This window comes from Panthera leo, chromosome C2, assembly GCF_018350215.1.
Source record: "Panthera leo isolate Ple1 chromosome C2, P.leo_Ple1_pat1.1, whole genome shotgun sequence".
Classification (NCBI taxonomy): domain Eukaryota; kingdom Metazoa; phylum Chordata; class Mammalia; order Carnivora; family Felidae; genus Panthera; species Panthera leo.
The window spans coordinates 100,647,627-100,660,499 of NC_056687.1; positions in this window are offsets into that span (position 1 = coordinate 100,647,627).

Consider the following 12,873-nt stretch of genomic DNA (forward strand, 5'->3'; position numbering starts at 1 on the left):
TTCAGAGGACCAAAAAGTGGGAAGTTAGGGCCAACTGTGTTGTACTGGCAAACACACTGGACCAGGAATCAATTCTGGTTCTACCACTTATAAGCTGTTCTCTTTATATCCATACAGACTCATCTCTATGTAATTTTCAAATGTCATGACTTGCAAAGTATTTCTCCAGAAAAATGTTCAAATTGCCTTAGCAACTTTATCTTTCCTGTATATTTTAAATCCCATAGACATTTTATGTTAGTACATAGTCAATATATTTTTATATTAATTGTTATTCTTAATAAAGTCATTGAGAGAATACAGAGTTGAATAAAAATTCATCCCAGCCCTCAATAACATTTTAATATAAAACTGGATATGATGAAAAGGAGTGTCATTTAACGTAATAAACATGTTAAGCTGTCTTTTCCAATGAATTAAACAAAATGTGTAGGAGTTTGAAAGATTTATAAACAGATCATTCGGATTACCGTTTAGTGAACATTCTGGTTGTATAGTGGGGAGATGAATGTCAATAATTACAAGTGCAGTTTTAGGTTAGTAAAGGGAAGACTAGAGATGTTTGAGTAGGTGAGTGTTATAGTCAATCTTCAAAATTTCTAGAATACACAGTAGCACAGCCAGTAGCCAGTGATTAAGCTATTGCACAGCTACAAAATTATCTCTGTAAGGACCATAACTGTAGGGATGAGATGAAGTTAAAACACACACTAGAAAAAAAGAAGTAAAAAATAAATTAAAACAAAAAAATTCTGGAGGTAATAAGAGAATTTGGGTAGAAAATGAAAAACACTCCTGAACGAAGTGGATAGACAAATGGGTACATTGTTATTTGAAATTGCTCTTTATAAAAAAGACTGCAGGCATAGTAAATAAATAAATAATATGTAACTTAATAAACAAGATATATCCAATTGTATAACAAGTTCAGTTGGGAAGGTCAGAAGCATGAGGGAGAGGTATGATTAAAAGATAAATCTAACATATTTTTTGAGAAAAGAGTGGCATTACTACTGGAAATGAAGAAATCTGGATTTGGAGCTTCTTTGGAGGGGAGATAATTCTGTATTGAAAATGCAAAATTGACATTGTCCAGGATTTCCAGAGATTAAACAAAAACACAAATATACTGATAAGTGATTAACTTAATAAAGGTAAAAATGAAAGTTTGAAGCATGAAAGAGATTATAAAGGAAGGATTTTAATAACTGAAGCAGAAAGGCCTAGTAAGAGAATTTTGGTGAAGGTGAATGTGTGAAAAAGTGTCTCCAGGAAGAAGAGACGCCTGGGGGAAGATCTCAGAAGCCTGAGTAAGTAAATATTTTCACCATGTAGTTAGAAGAAAAAAACCTTTGTTTTTCTTTCTGCTGTTTGTATTTGTTTTGTTTATTGTCAATTTATCATTAGCATGATAAAAAATTTATGAGTATTTTTATTTCTCTTCATAAAATTTAATGGGACAACCTTATGCATCAAACAGTCACTAATTTTATTTTATTCCTAAGGTGTACACAATAGGTGTACAATTATGTGAAGATCTATTGATTCACTTGTTTTGTGATAATCAAGGAAGTGTGCACCAAACCTGCTTCATAAAATGTAGGTAGGTCAAGGAGAACATGATTATAGTGAATTTTCTCTGTTCTAATATATAACAAAGATGGGGCTATAATAACCAAGGATAATTTTTAAAAATAACCAGAACTTGACCAGTTGCTTGGGAGTTCTGTAGGAAGATTTTCAAATAAGTGGCAAGTGGTCCATTATGTAACATTACATTGCAACAGCTTTTCAATTAACTAAGTTTCTAGGTTTTTTAGATTTTGTTGCTGTTGTTGTTTTGACACCAATAAGACTATAAGAAAATGATAAATATATCTATCACATTTTGATTTTGATTTCCTAACAGAACTATATCTATGCTAACTCTGCATAAATAGTAATTCCTTAGCAATTGCCCAATTAATTAATGTTAAGTGTATAAACAATTTTCTTTATTTATTGCAATAATTAGTTGTTTGTTTTGTATTACACATTTCTCCTTTTTTTATTGCTATCAAGCAGCAAGGATTCCCTCTGTTAATATGTGTCAATAAGAAATCTGTGCAGAAATTATTGGTAACTGTAATACAGACCATTACAATGTTCTAGAATTTAATAGTTTCTAAACTATATATTAAGATTATGCATACATATTTAGCATTATTTTAAATATAATGATTAACATATATAAATGCATACATATGATTATATATTTAGTGTATCAAGCTATAAATGTATTCTTCAAACTCAATTCTCTTTTTTGTTTTTTACTTTGTTGGAGACATGAGATTATGTTATATTCCTCATACTAATTATTATTTTTAAAATTCTTTCCTAGTTACATGAAGTATTATAGCAATAATATTTTCTAATATTAATATAGCAATAATATTTTCTATACATTTATAATCATATGTGTATATTCATACATGCCCACACACATACATATGCACACATACATACATACACTTTGGTTTGTCAAACTTTCTCCCATAAATAGGATAAGACATAAAAAATGTTCAATTTTCTTTTGTCACTTAATATGTTTTCAATTTTTTTTAATGTTTATCTATTTCTGAGAGAGAGAGAGAGAGAGAGAGAGGGACAGAGCCTGAACAGGGAAGGGACAGAGAGAGAGGGAGACAGAATCCAAAGCAGGCTCCAGGCTCTGAGCTGTCAGCACAAAGCCTGATGCGGGGCTTGAACCCACGAACTGAGATCATGACCTGAGCCGAAGTTGGACACCCAACTGACTGAGCCATGCAGGTGCCCCTGTTAATATGTTTTTAAATCTTTGATTTAAAGTCATAGAGTTTTATAATTTTTTAAAGCACTGCCTTATTTTTTCTACTCTGGTTATAAAATAATAATTCCATATGGATAGAAATTAAGATTATCTCCAATTTTTTACTTTATGAACAATTATGCAAAGAACATCTTTTTACTAGGTTTATTTTTCACCTTTACACATCTATACCATTTTACTATTATCCCAACACCTAACACAATGACAAACAGGTATCAAATACAATGAGTTCAAATTATCTGAGTCTTTGTAATGGTCATAAGCATTCCATTAAATCTTTATTTTAATATGATGCATGCTTTATGAAAATTAGCAGCCAGTAGTAAATTAAAAATAGCAATGATACTACAGGGATTCCAATGAAAAACACCCTCGGATAATCGAAAGCTGAAAGTAATTTTCTGTTTGTAATAATAGAGTGATGGAAATAGATGCTTGTGTTCTTAAAAAGAACTTGAGAACTTGGAGTGTAAACTTTTTTTCTTAAAAATGGAGGGAAAAAATTATTTTGGAAAATTCCACATGTGAACTAGAGTCTCCTGGCCTTGAAAAAAATAATGAAGGTCACTTTTGACATTGTGTAAAAATGAACAGAAATAGATCCAGGGATCCACTTTTGATAATGACAAATCATAATTTAATGATTCTATAAAAAGAAGTAGGTATAAAGGCATGGGAATATTTAAGATAAATATAATGCAGATACTGATACAGTGAGAAGTTAAATAAGCATTCCCACTTGACATTTTCTAAGTTTCTATTTCCTAGGTTTTCTTGTTGGTGCCCTAAAATATATGGTTTAAGCATTTTGACTGGGAAACAAATTAGTTGTGAACTACTGTTGGCTTGCTTGCCTGGGCTGTGGCAAATTGGGACACATTCCCCTGGGCTCTAGGTAGCCGACATTCTGGCAGAAGCTCTGGATGGCTGATGGGAGTAATAAAAGATGTGAATGGCCCAGCTCTTCGGGTTGAAAGAAAAAAAAAAATGGACCAGCTCTTGGAGTTCAAAAAATAAAGAGAAAAGAAATCAAAGATTTGAGCTCATTCAAACATAATCATCCCAAACTGTCTCCTTTACTATCAATTAAATTTAGTAGTACCTCAGCTCCATCTACCTCGCACTCCCTTTTGCCTTAGTGTTGCCATTTCCTGGCTTATTTTTACCTGTAAGGATTTCCTTTCTTAGCCATTTTAAGTCTATTTCACTGGTTGGGAAGGTGGGAGTTTGTGGTGTCAAGAGAATCAGAATTTAGTTTGGGAGATCAATATGGGTTATACTTTTGATTTGTTCATGATAGTTTTCTCAAGTTTCTATGAGATGTTTCTTTCCTTAAGTTTAGTTTCAAAAAGTCTATGACTATATCAGCAACATCAGAAGAATAAGTAATTCCAAGCCTCTTAAGTAACTTCATAATTAGTTAAGCCTTTTAGTATTGTGTGTGAGCAAAATACCTAACATTTTCAATGAGATCAGTTCCAACCCAGATTAGAAATCCTTTGACAAAATAGCATTTCATTTTCTTAGATTAATTCAGAGTTTTTAGTAGTCTGGTAGACTGTCGCAATACGATACATAGACTGGATGGCTTAAACAACAAAAATTTACTTTCTCACAGTGGTGGAGCCCAGAAGTTCAAGATCAGGGTGCTGGCCAGGTTGGTTTCTGGTAAGATCTCTCTTCTTGGCTAGATGGACAACTTCTTGCTGTGTCCTCCCATGGCTTTTTCTTTGTGTGCATAAAGGGAGAGAGATCTCTTGTGTTGCTTTCTCATCTTGTAAAGATACTTGTCTTGTTCAATTAGTGTTCCACCCTTGTGACTTTATTTGACCTTAATTACCTCCTTAAAGGCCCTATCTCCAAATATAGTCATGTTGCTAGTTAAGGCTTCAACATACAAATTTTGAAAAAACACAATTCCATCAATAATAGAGATGATACTAAAAATACTTTACAATTGATAGATCATGACAACAACTATTCATAATGGAAGGCAAGAATGATAACAACAGGACCATGAGGGCCTCACTAGTCTCTACAATTAATTTAAAAAATCAATTTTTATTCTAATTTTTTTTTTAACATTTATTTATTTTTGAGACAGAGAGAGACAGAGCATGAATGGGGGAGGGTCAGAGAGAGGGAGACACAGAATCTGAAACAGGCTCCAGGCTCTGAGCTGTCAGCACAGAGCCCGACGCGGGGCTCAAACTCACGGACCGCAAGATCATGATCTGAGCCGAAGTCGGCTGCTTAACCGACTGAGTAACCCAGGCGCCCCTCAATTTTTATTCTAAATAGAATTAGTTTATTGGCTGTTTTGACCCCTTTAAGCCATGGTCTAAATTTGTCTAGTGTCATTAAAATGATACCCATAATAATTCCCAAAGGTAATATTTACTTCCACAAACTTAAAAGCTAGAAGTGAAACATATAAACTTCTGTATGGCACAATAGTTATAGCTGTAATACTTCTCAGCTGGATTCTGCTATAATCTATAGGCAATAGCCATAGTTATCAAAAACTCTTATTCTTGGCAAAAATTCAACTATATCAGTGTGCTTTAAATGAAATGTGTAACATAAGAAAGCTCTAATTTCACTAATTGAATATCCAACTTTCCAATTAAAAAGGAACCTTTTCTTATTGATATAGTTTAAACTATTATTGTCCCTGGAATAGGCTTTCTAATTTTCCTTTACTTGGGGTTAACAGGATAAGTTCATCAAACTTAATGCATTTTCCTTTTAAGTTTTCAGCAAAATGCACCAACATGTATTTGCAAGGTTGAGAAAAGTCTCACACTTGAGAAAAACAAAAATATTTATGCAAATGTTTAAATATCTTTTCACTTTGTGAAACATAGGAATTTTTCAGTTTAGAGTTAAGCATTATGTCTCTGCTAATTACATTACACCTCCATGAATCCTACTTTGTAATACTTCCCTGTTAGGAGATTTTAATAGGAGCACAAATCCTATCTTCACAGTGGTGATGACGGATTTCCAAGTACTTATTTAAAACTGAAGTTTATAAAGGTTTCTTTTCCAAAAATAATTCACCATTGAAATGTTTTTTTTAACATCTGTCTAATTCAAATCAGACTGTCAGAGGAGAGAATAAAACTACGACAATTGTCAAGAGGAGTTTTCATCTGCCATTAAATCACCGACACCAAATTTGGGACATGGTGGTTAGGAGCAATGTCTCCAGGGGTTGATTATCCGGATTTTAATTCTTGCTTTTGCAATTATTAGCTGTGTATACTGGGGAGTGTTTGTCTCCTCCTTCGTGACAACAGTGAAAACCTAAAGACATAACAACAAACTTGACCAAAATCTCTTCTCCACGACTGACCAAAGCTAAATATCATGACCATCTCTAATGACATATGGGGTGCAATTTGATCGTTATCTAATCATGTACTAAACAGTTGCCATGTACCAGACACTATGTTATACAATTGAAAATTTCATTTCTCCCTTTCCACATAGCACACAAACAATGCACCTTTACCCTTGTTTCTCATCTTCCCTAAGAATCATTGAAAGACAAAGACATTATCCTTTTGGAATCTGAAACCTTTAAATGCTCCCCAAAACTTTGCCAAATTAAATGTCTTGATTTTCCATTGAAATCATATGTTCACTATTGTATCTGTTAGATATACTGTATGGAGGTGACTATGTGTTTATTATGGCCTTTAGGAGTGGCATGGAAGCTTAGTTCTATTTGGCTGGAGTGTCTGAACAGGAATATGCCTTGGAGAGGCAAGAGAGGATTAGATTGGGAAACAAAAAAATGTAGTATATTGATTCAATTAAACTTTTGCCTCATTTTGCTTATGGTGAGCTTTAAATAAAGCTATCAGCGAGAAAAGCCATTAAAAGTAGTCTGGACTTCCCTAATATGTATTTTAGAACACAAGAAATAATGCAGTATAAAATTGATAAAATATTCTAAGTTCAGGAACTATGAGTTAATTTTTCCTTTGAAATTAAAGCTCAATTATTGTGCCTTTTAGATTACCATATTTATAATAAAAAAAAACCTCTGATTTTATGATGTTTAACAAATTCCAATGATGATTAAGACCTTGATAAACCAACTTAAGGTAAACCTAGTTTAAGAGTGATATCTTAATGTTTTTAATAAGTTTTCATTTCCAAAAGGAGAAAAGAAATTCAGAACCTAGATTTTCATTTCTAAAGGAAAATAATTGCCATTAACTATCGTTAAAATGAATAAAATTTGTATGGAATGATTAATTAATGTAAAGTATTATTAATATCTAGTTTTTAAGTGTTTAAAATACTCCATGAGTCTTATTCTGTTTATTTTCTTTTCTTTTGGCAGGTAAAGACTTGTTTTATTGAATGACTGATTTATATAACTGCCAAGACCTTTATATACAGACAAGAGAAGTAGAGCTCTATATCTTGGTCTCTTCCTTCTTGGACAGAATCTTTTTTTTTTTTTTACCAGATTTATTGAGCTATAAATGACATATGTCACTATATAAGTGTAAAGTGCATGGCACAACAGTATGACCTACATATATTATGAAATGATTATCTCAATAAGTTTAGGTAGCATCCATCATTTCATATAGACACAATAAGGAGAAAAAGCCAGAAAGAAAAAAGAAATTTCCTTGTGATGAGAGCTCTTTGCATTATCTATCTATCTATCCATCTATCATCATCATCTATCTATTATCTATTATCTATCTACCTATCTCTCTATCATCTATCATCTATCAATATCCTATTTATTTTCTTTTTCTAGGGAACACTGACTGATACAGTAACCATTTCCTAAAAAGAATTATGGGACCAGTGAAGCAGGTAATTTTTGGGATCAAAATAACATGAAAACCTTCACTACCTTATATGATTTTAGTAGAAATATAGCTGGATGTTATCAATGAAATTCAACAGTTATTTCACCTTCAAAATGTTAGTAAGTGGACTGATTACTGTGGTGGTAAGCATAGCTATTGGGAATTTCCCTGATAAGCCTCTAATTGGAAGAAGATTGAAGTATGCTCATTAGAAGGACACTTCACCATTTCCTTATCTACAATAAAATATCTCCCTCTGTTTTGGAAATAACTCCTTACAAATTACTGTCTACAAATTTTACATTTCTTATAAACCTGCATGAATTACGTTCACCAAATAAATTGTATCTATTAGGATTTAAATGTACTGCTGTTCAAAGTATTTGCAAAACATACTCTATGATAGAAGTGCACTGCTAAATACATTTAGGGAAGTTCTGTGTCTTAACCATTTTGAGGTACTTTTGACATGGTAATTTGAAAATGATCTGTTTTTTACACAAAATTTTTCACTCACAGAAAAGCAGTTGCTATAATGTTCTTGATTATTAGTATAGTACACATATATAGGAGAAAAATGAAGATATAGAAGTTACATCATATACAAATATTAAACAAAAACTAACATACACATAAGCACAAAAGATAAAAATGTTCAACTTCTGGAAAAAAAGGATAGAAGAATATCATTATGACCTCAAGTTAAGCAAAAATTTCTTAGGGTAGAATACAAAAAACACAAGCCATAAAAGACAAAAAAAATGATGAATTAGACATCATCAAAATTTAGAATTTCTGCCCTTCAAAAGATCATAAGGAACAATAAGGAAAATACACTAAGAGAAATTCACAGCATGCATCTGAAAAAAGGACTTATTAACATTTTAAAATATGAAATCATGGAAAATAAACACCATAGTGTGTGTTATTATTCCTAGAAATAATACAATACAAAAATATTTCCTAGTGAAATATTTTATAGCCTTATATTACACCCCTAATATGAATAATGCTGTATACTAAAAATGCAAAATAGTGCAAACTCAACTGGGATTCTATCTTTGGAGAAATTTAGTTTACAAATTTAGATTATCAAAGCCCCAGATTTAGTTAGATATTGACTTATTAGGCACTTGGAATAATTTATTCAAACATACAAGATAAATCTTACTTTTCATAATTATATACTTTTTAGGAAGAAAAGAGTAAGGGATTGAAGAGTAAGCATTAGAGGTAGCTTGGGGGGACAGAGAGAAACAGTAGAGTGCACATTAATTTTCTAATGAGTTCTCAGTGTGTGCAGGTGGTAAATTGAAAAATTTCCAGTGGTGTCAAAAGAAAGAACATAAATTGTTTAGGCAAAGTTATAAGTGAAGTTCACCTTTTAAATTAGTCCCCTTGAATGTTGGCCAATCTAAACATGAATTTATTCCTGGCCTTTTTAATCTTAGCTACAGTGTGCTATATAGTAAAATTTAATTTAATGTTAATGCCAAATAAAAAAAATATTCCTTTTAACACCAAAATTTGTAATTTTTTTAATGTTTATTTTTGAGAGAGACACAGAATGCGAGTGGGTTTAGGGGCAGAGAGAGAGGGAGGCAGAATTGGAAGCAGGCTTCAGGTTCTGAGATGTCAGCACAGAGCCTGACACGGGGCTCAAATTCAGGAGCCATGAGATCATGAACTGAGCCGAAGTCCGACACTCAACCGACTGAGCCACCCAGGCGCCCCTGAATTTGTAGTTATTATTTGCTCTAAATTTGCAAAAGTTCAATTAAGATACACACACACACAAAATCAGTGTCATGTAGAGGAGACCCCCTTGGTATTCATACTTGTGTCTTAGTGAACAATCATTGTTCAGGTTGACATTCAACTTGTGAGACAAAAACCTCAGTCTCATCACCACCCCAGAGTTGTTTCAGCTAAGTATTGGTAATTTTTGTTGGTTGAGCTAAGAAACACTTGGCAGTAAATTTGCAGGACAGTTCAATTATTATATGAGGCATGTGACTCTCAGGGATATTAGATAGCTGAGGCAGTCTGACTAGCTTATACTTAATTTAGGTAAGCTACACTGGAAAACAGAGGATCAGATATTTGTTTTTAGAGTCTCGAATCAAGAGAAGAAGAGATGATTTAACAAATCACATGTAAGAATCCAAGAGGCTCTAACAGTTGGAAACAATAGCAAAGTTTGCCAGATACTTATATCAGCTTGCAGGGACACCTGCTTTTGGACAATGACCAAGTAGGCACTGCTGTTATTTGCTTCTGTGACCCCTTAAAATGTGTGTGGACTTTATCTACCTACCATTATAAATGATTTAATTCTTTCTGATTAGGTTGGTACATGAAACCACTTTACAATCTTGTTCTGCAATTTTTTTTTATTTTATTATTTTATTTTATTTTATTTTATTTTATTTTATTTTATTTTATTTTATTTTATTTTATTTTTGAGAGAGAGAGAGGGTGCAGGTGAGCAAGGGGCAGAGAGAGAGAGATAGAATCCCAGGAGGAGCAGAAAAAGAGAGGGAAGAGAGAGAGAGAGAGAAGGGGGGCCAAAGCGAGGCACATGCTCACCCGATGTGGGACTTCAACTCACCAACTGTGAGATCATGACCAGAGCCGAAGTAAGATGCTTAATGACTGAGCAACCTAGGCACCCTGCAATTATCATTTCAGAGAGAGGATCTTAATACCGATTTTGATATTCCACACAAACTTTTGTGTCTATATATGCAATTCATTTTTTTCCTTTAGGTATTTGATAGTTTTATTAAATTCACATTGTATCCAAAAGTTTATAACCCATTGTTTTAAGGTAACTTGGGCATATTCCTCTTGATTTCAAAATTTTAATTTCAGAGTGCAATTCCATTTACCTTATTTCCTAGACCTAGTGGGGCATGCATCTTTTGCCCTTTGGATGACCTGAAAGTTTAAAATCACAAAAGCAAAATCATGTATGGTTTTCAGAAGTATGCATATTAATTTTCTATTGCTGTGTAATAAGTTTCCACAAACTTAGCAGTTAAAAAAAAATGTCCATTTATTATCTTACAGATGTCTAGCTCAGATATTCAGGTGAGTTTAGCTGGGTGTTTTTGTTTTTGTTTTTGTTTTTGTTTTTGTTTTTGTTTTGCTCAGGGTTTCACAAGGCCCAAATCAAGGATAGGCCCTTATCTGGGATCTGCAGGCAAGAATGCACTTCAAGATCAGTTATGCTATTAGCAGAATCCAGTTTTAGCAGGAGAAGGTCTGAAATCTGTTTCCTTGCTGGCTCTCAACCAGGGCTTCTAACTGTGCCTCATTCCTTCTTATGTGGCCTCTTCCATCTTCAAACCAGGAAGGGCATATGGAGTCCTTTTCCCCCTTGGAATCTCTCTGACTTCCCCTTTACCATCAACTTGATAGGCTCCCTGCTTTCAAAAGGACTCATATGATTAAACCAGGCCCACCTGCATATTGTCCTTAAGATCAATTTGCCATTCAAAATAACACAATCTCATTTTCTTTACAGGTTCTGAGGATTACAGCAGGACATTTTTGGGGTACCATTCCAAAATTTTGCCTGCCACGGTAGGAAAGCAAATCATTTGCTAATTTTAAAAGGTAGGGGAGTGCCTGGGTGTCTCAGTTGGTTAAGTGTCCAACTCGATTTGGGCTCAGGTCATAATCACAGGTTTTGTGAGATTGAGCCCCACGTCAGGCTCCGTGGTGACAGTGTAGAACCTGCTTGGAATTCTCTCGCTCTCCCTCTCTCTCTCTCTCTGCCCCTCCCCTGCTCATACTCTCTCTCTCTCTCTCTCTCTTTCTCTGTCTCAAAATAAATAAATAATCTTAAGAAAAACCTTTAGATTCTTTAACAAAGAATTTAAATGTAATATGAAAGACTTTACAATGATCACTTTAAAGTCTCATTCATTAAAAGAAATTTTAAAAATCAAGAAACTAAATGGCTTCATGAAATTGAAATGAAGTGAAATGTATTTGGTTTGTTAAATTAAGTCTATACTATTTCTTCCACTTTTTGAAGATTAGGATGACATATTATAGAAGGAAAGAATTAAAACTGCCCTGTTACAACTAAATTCAGTAGAAATTAAGATTTCCAGGTCTATATTATTATACAGCAGTATTTTATGCCTGGTAGGTAATATTCATCTCTCAAATATATTTTAAAACGTAAAGTTTGAAATAATATATTTTAATGACTATAGACTGATGGTGAAGAATTAAAGTGGTGAAAAGTATGAGGGAGACATTTCTTTATACAAACTGATTATCTTGAGAACATACTGGATTGTAAAATATAATGAGAAAAATCAAGCCACTAATGCTTAAAGTTAAATTTTTCTATGGATTTTTTATATTATAAGCTCAACTCTAAGGCAGAAAATAATTATTTTTGAATAATATCAATTTCTAAAGATTTATTTCTACATCTATATGAAGATTATATTACTAATGCTCTGAGGTCATTTGAGAAATCACTCTTGGATATCATTATTTTGCTTTTCCTTCCACTTGTAAGGCAGACACATAGATCTCAGGTTGATATTCTCAAAGTGCTTTTATGAAATGGTTCAAAATAATATTTTATGTGGGGTTTTTTTTTACTATTTTAATGTACAAGATATCAGCAGGCTTGTATTATCAACTATTCTTAAATAATTGAAAATCCTTGGGTATAATCACTGTAAAGAACCCTGAGGCTCTCTCATGTTACTAAGTATTATTTTTTAAAAGTAATAATTTGCTTCATAAAATCTGTATGCCTAATCGTATGCCAAATATAAACTTTATCAGTTAGTTGTTACTGTGGTAAAATGTAAATAACATGAAGATTATTATTTGAACCATTTTTAAGTGCACAGTTCAGTAACATTAAGTACAGCCACAGTGTAGTATAAGCATCACCAAAACCTTTTCATCGCCAGAAACAGAAACTCTGTAAGCATTAAGCATTGATATCCCATATTCTACCCTCATAGCCTCTGATAACCTTCTACCTTCTGTTTCTGTGAATTTGCCAATTTAAGATAACTAATGTAAGTGGAATAATATAATATTTTTCCTTTTGTATCTGGCTCGTTTCACTTAATATAATGTTGTCAGGTTCATCATGTTGTAGCAGGTATCAGAATTCATCCCTTGTTATGGGTGAATAAT